Consider the following 6,000-nt stretch of genomic DNA (forward strand, 5'->3'; position numbering starts at 1 on the left):
CAAAAACGCTCTCTATCAGCACATTTTCAATACATTTTGAAGTGAGATATTGTGGTTTTGAACCGAATTCTGAGATAGGGTGTTTTCAACCAAATTCTGAGATAGGATGTTTTTCAATAAAAATCTGAAATAGGTCGTTCTTGAAAAGTTTTTTGAGATAGGGCGTTTTCGAACTGGCTGCCCAGAGAGGTCGATCTTCCACTCAGCAGTCGATATATAGAATTACATGTGATATAATTGATTTTGTGACCAAAAAATGTAAACGTGTGTAAAAAATAGTGGTGAGGTGGACCCAACCTTGGGCAATTATATCATTGAGTACCTAAAGAAAACCCTTAAAATTGCTCCACAGTTTAATCTATTAAACAAACAACAAATTATTATGCCAAGCTGCATCGTAAAACGTCATCAATGACTCCGTTAATCCCTTTGTTTAAACCAGTGTTGCTAGTTTAGCCTTTTTGAGGCTAGACCTAGCTTTTTTCTTTGTCGTTTAGCTTCGAAAGTTAGGATTTAGCTTCGTGGCTCTTGCTAGTCTTTTCTTATTTTCAAACTAGCATTTTTTTAAGGACAATCATCCATAATATTTGTACCTATATTATTGTTCCGGTTCAGTTTTACTTGACGAAATGTTAGGCGAATATCACCCGTCGGCATCGCTCCGTCCGACGAAATTTACTCAGCGAACTCGTTCTGTTTATACTTTAAAAGTTTTTTCAGGGGCTATCAAGTGTCCCTATAAAACCAGGAAACTCCGCACCCCACAGGAATGACGTCAAGCACTACATCGTAAGGGAGAAAGGTAGTTAGTCGCCCCTGCTATGGCGTAGCCATTCGGGGGTCCTTAGCCCCTTCATCGCTTTTGCTATTGGGTCACATGCTGCCGACCATTTTTCGCTGCTTTGTAGCATAGCCTCCACGAGTAACTCAGGCGTGAAACTCTCGCCAGATATGTTGCGAAGCTTGCATCTGGTACTGTCAAATCGCATACACTAAAAAAAGACGTCTTCTATTACATCTGATACGCATTAGTCGAATATGTGTTCCGATTAGTGTTTGAATCGTTGAAGGTATGCTATGAAGCACTCATGTCGAGTAAAACAGTTTGTCAAATAGAAATCGACTTCGCCGTTCAGTCTGCTTCATTTGCGTAAACACGACGATGTTTTAATTTATATATTATTACTTTATTAATCTGACAAGTGTTGACTGTGGCAGTTGAGTTCTCGTGTAAAACCATAATTTTGTCCCAACTGGCAGAGTTGAAAGCATTTTTAACGTCGCAACTAAGTAGTACCCTTTCGCTCCACTTAACCAAAGTGGGCCAATAACAACATGGGACTCCCTTTTTAAAACAAAACTGGTAGGCTGTAATACCTCTTTTGCCACGAACTTCCGTACTCAGGCGTTTCGATATTATGTTCTCCAAAACTCTACCCTCTGAGTCTAAAAGGTAAATAGGCCTACATCTGCAAGTAATTTAACGCAAGTTTAACAGCTTCATTTGGCACTTCAGCTGGTCACGGTGCTTTTTTTTCATTGAGACCAACTGGATTGCGGTGGATTGCCAAAATATTTAGATTTTTAAAATAAACAACTTTTCTTCAACCATAAAAGCTGTGGTACAAAGATGTCCCTTAACCTTTGAGCGCAAATAAAACACAAAAATTGCAGAGTAGTTTAATGCGTCGATTACGGATGACAACCGAACTTCAGTTGGGTTGCCAGTGACATTTTTGTAGTTATCGCGGAAATGTTGAGTAAGATCATTTATTTCTTTTTTGAACTGTTCCTTTGGCTTTCTTACACTTAAGTCTAAGTTGCTGGTACTTCAAAATTCTATTACCTTCAACTTTATAGGACTATAGTTGATACTTGCTATTCATAATATACATTTTAATTTTAGTGGCGTTGCCCATTAACAACACAACTGAGGTTGCGTTGCAATCCATAATCGGTCCATAAATATATATATATATATATTTTTAAATATTCCCTGTTAAAGATATTTTAAAGGAAATGAAGAAGCAACCTTATTTCGTTAGGAATTTGGTGGTCAAAGAGATAATTTCGGTCCTTTACACTGAGATAGTTCTAACCTTTGAACACGTATTTCGAGGAGGTTTAAAAATACGCTAGACTATGATTGTTCAGTGAAAATGGTCGACACGGTGTCCTCTTTCAAAAACATATACGATCCTACCCATGTTATAATTATTTTGCACATTTCGACTAAAACGCTATCCGGCCTATTCTGAACGTTACCGAACTTTCCCCCCTATTATGAATCCATACGATACACGATAAACGCTTGCATTCTGTTGTGCCGTATTACGAATTAAACTTTAGCGTATGAAATTCGATAGCTACCGTTTATCGTAAAGCGTTAAATTTTGGTATTGCCATACGATAGCTATCGCATCAGCTGTTCAATTTCATACGCTCGCAAGCAGTTGTCCATTTTTATACGATACGATACAATTTAACAAAATTAAAATAATGAATGTAAGTATTAAAATTAATAACATGAACTTATGGAAACGATTTGAACAAAATACTGCATTTTTTCATTCCGAAAATTGCGAGCATAAAACATCAAGTTGAGCGTGTTGCTTCTCCGAGGGTACGGTTTAGTTATTTGTACAAGGATTTTGAATGGTTGTTCCCAAACGCGTGACCTAAATCTAAAAACTTTAATACACACATGTAGCCAAAAGATTAAACTTTTCATTTAAAGCAAAGATTTCAAATTTCCGAGCACTAGTTTATTGATAAATTCGGTTTGAAGTATACACATTTTTTTAACACAATAGAAACCGTCGGTTGGGCTAATCCAAGTAACGCCTTATTGCCAACACTCTGTTTGTATGATCCCTGAGCAAGAAATCTCAGAGTTGTGAAAGCCTTTAATATATTTGGTATGGTACAAAATGTTTGCATTGAAAATATTCTAGCTAGACAGCTGTTTCATTTAAATTCACAACAAATGGTAAACAAGTACCACTGTGATTCACAATAGTACATCTATCGGGCGTGTGGAAACCATAATACGAAAGCTCATTTTATACGATACGCTTGCAAGCGTTTATCGTATGAAAATTCATAATAGGGGGGTTTGTTAACGAACCTCTCGTTTCAACTTTTATTTACCGGTAAAAAAATTTTTGTTAGCTCAGAATAAACCTGTATATAAAGGAGGCGCCGAAATCGTAAAATTGGAAATTCTTTAGCATTAACGTACTCAAAACTGTTTGCAGTACGAACGCCCTTTGTTTTGCTAATAGTCACTCAAAGCTTCGAGTTGTTTAAGACTTCTGTTTAAATATGAAACAGCATCAAAGGCCAGTGTTTATAATTAGTTTAATGCAGTGCCGGTCACACGAATACTAAAACATCTGCATAAGTGTGTGTGCCAAGCACGTAACAACCCTGCAAAAAATGGGACTAATCCGGGATGACTCCGGGAGCAATCGCAAAGGAGCATGCGACTAATACCACTTTTGATCTCTTTTATATGGAATGAACTGATCGCTTTTGTTCGAGCATGTCCTATGAAGAGACTAATTGTTCACCTTTATACCCGAAAGGGTATAAAAAGCGACTAGTCACTTCTAAAAAATAAAAATGAAAATTTGCGCCAGCTGAGATTCGAACCGGGTTGCTCAGTTTTGTTAGGCGAATACTCTCTCTGTGTGCCAACACCGCACATGAAATTTCATTGACTAAGTGCGTACATATCATTAAATCGTTAATAGTACCCGTTAAGGTATTGGCCCAATGCACGCTTGCTTTGCTTGCTTTGCTTACTTTAGTTTGCTTTGCTTTACTTTGAAGGAAGTGAAGTAAAGCTGCCACTAGGCCAACTTTCATACATTTTAGTAGATTTTAAAAATTGTTTGACAGTTCTCAAAGCCAAGCAAGCAAAGCAAGCGTGCATTGGGCCAATACCTTTAGAGATGAGTTGGGGACTAATTGATCTCCAATTATACCCATAAGGGATGAGTCGAGACTAATTGACCTCCATTAGTACCCGTATGAGACTAGTTGCGACTAATTAATGCCCAATTGTACCCGATTGAGAGTAATCTCGGAATACTCTCATTAGAGATTAGTCGCACAATTTTTTGCAGGGAAGCGAAAGCATGACTTCGTTATACACATCGTTAGCGTTGGTGTGAAAACAAGAAGGCGAAACTGCACTTTGTGCTCGTTTATCCGGCATTGGTTTAATGCATTCAAACTTAGTTGTACTTCGCTCTAGGGATGCAAGTCTAAAAATAAATCGATTTTTTTTCGATTTGATGCATCGAAATATAGCATCGATGCATATCGATGCATCGTATAAAAACATCGATATTTTCGATGCATCGAATGAAATATAAACAGTTTCTTTCAATTAAGAATATACAGTAAGAAAATTAAACAATCGTAACTTCGATAAGTGTTTAAGTAATAACTCACAGTGAAATGTATTAATTGATTTAAACAGTTACAAATCCCAGTTTTTTCTGTTCTTTTGAGAAGCCTTCGAAAAAATTTTTCGGAAGGTAAGGAAGTGGCGACAAGTGTTAAATGTTTATAAGCATAATGAAATAATATAAAGTGTGCCATCTAGAATGACATTCTATTTCGGTACTCTTGGCAATTTATTATCATAATTTTTTCCTTCTTTTGACTTTCATGTTAACCCTTTTGCGTGTTTTGAGTAAAAAATTAAAAAAGAACGTGTCAATAAATTCTTGCCGCTTGCGAACTTTATATTATTTGACTATGTTGATAAGCTATGTGAAACAATTTTGGAATTTTGTTTAAAATCTGTCCAATTTTCCAAATGGTTTTCAATGCCATATCAATTAAATATATGGGCGCATATTCATCGTCATATTTAGTACTCAACTAAGTCGAAACTATTCTAAGTCACAACTGAAGCTATTCATAGTCGCCTTAGTTTTGACTTTTCTGGCTAAGTACCAACTTAAATTTTAGTTCCGGCTGCAGCTGCAACTAAGTCGTAACTAGGAAGAAGTATTTTATCAAATTAAGGGAAAACAGACGAAATATGTAAAAATTAAGTTGGTAGAGGGTGATTTTGATAATATTGAATAAACTCCAATTAAAATTTACAAAGATCGATCCATTTTAATCGGAAGATGAAATTAAATGCGTATTACAATTCGAATAAAGCTACATCACAATTTTATAATTGGAATAATTTAGATAAATTTTCAAATAATAAGTCAGTTTCACGCCTAGTTCTTTTAAAGTAAATTTGTGCATAACATTTAGATATCTACTATTTGTATGTTTCACAGCATGCTTTCGATAAACATCGACTTCACATCACTGCGGTTGTTCTGGCTATTTCACACAATTAACAAGAAAATGATACCTTATTCTTTTGCATAATCATGCAATGAAAATAAAAATTACATAAACGGATGATCAAACTTGATATTATTTAATAAAAATGTAATTTTTCCAAAATATCGTAAAGAAAAATCGATACATTTTCACACTCGTTTTGCTATATCGTAAACTAAGTCGAAACTACTTAGTAGAAGTCTGAAATGCGACTATGAATAGAGGTAAATTTTAAGTTGGTACTTAAATTTAAGTTGCAACTTTGTTAGTTTCGACTTAGTTGCTGGACTATGAATACGAGCCATGGTCTTTTGGCACTAAACGTTTCTACTAATAAAGTGGCAATTTATTAGTGCGATAACATTTTGGATAATATTAATATAATGTATATTCCAATAGTGCATAAGTAATGAAAAATCCACATTTAGAATAGTTACTAAAGCGAAGAGTTTGGAAGCTTACAAAATAATTTTAGTATGTACTATGTCCATTGCACACAAAAGCCGATGCATCGAAAAAAAATACATCGATATATCGCATCATCGATGCTTCCGATGCACGACGTTAAATATCGGGTTGTACAACAAAAAAAAAAAACATCGTTGAGAGCCGGGCCGGGCTTCAGGCAAGATGTCCCCC

This window comes from Rhagoletis zephyria, unplaced genomic scaffold (genome assembly GCF_001687245.7).
Source record: "Rhagoletis zephyria isolate East Lansing unplaced genomic scaffold, Rhagoletis_zephyria_1.1 Rzeph_scaffold_00082, whole genome shotgun sequence".
Classification (NCBI taxonomy): domain Eukaryota; kingdom Metazoa; phylum Arthropoda; class Insecta; order Diptera; family Tephritidae; genus Rhagoletis; species Rhagoletis zephyria.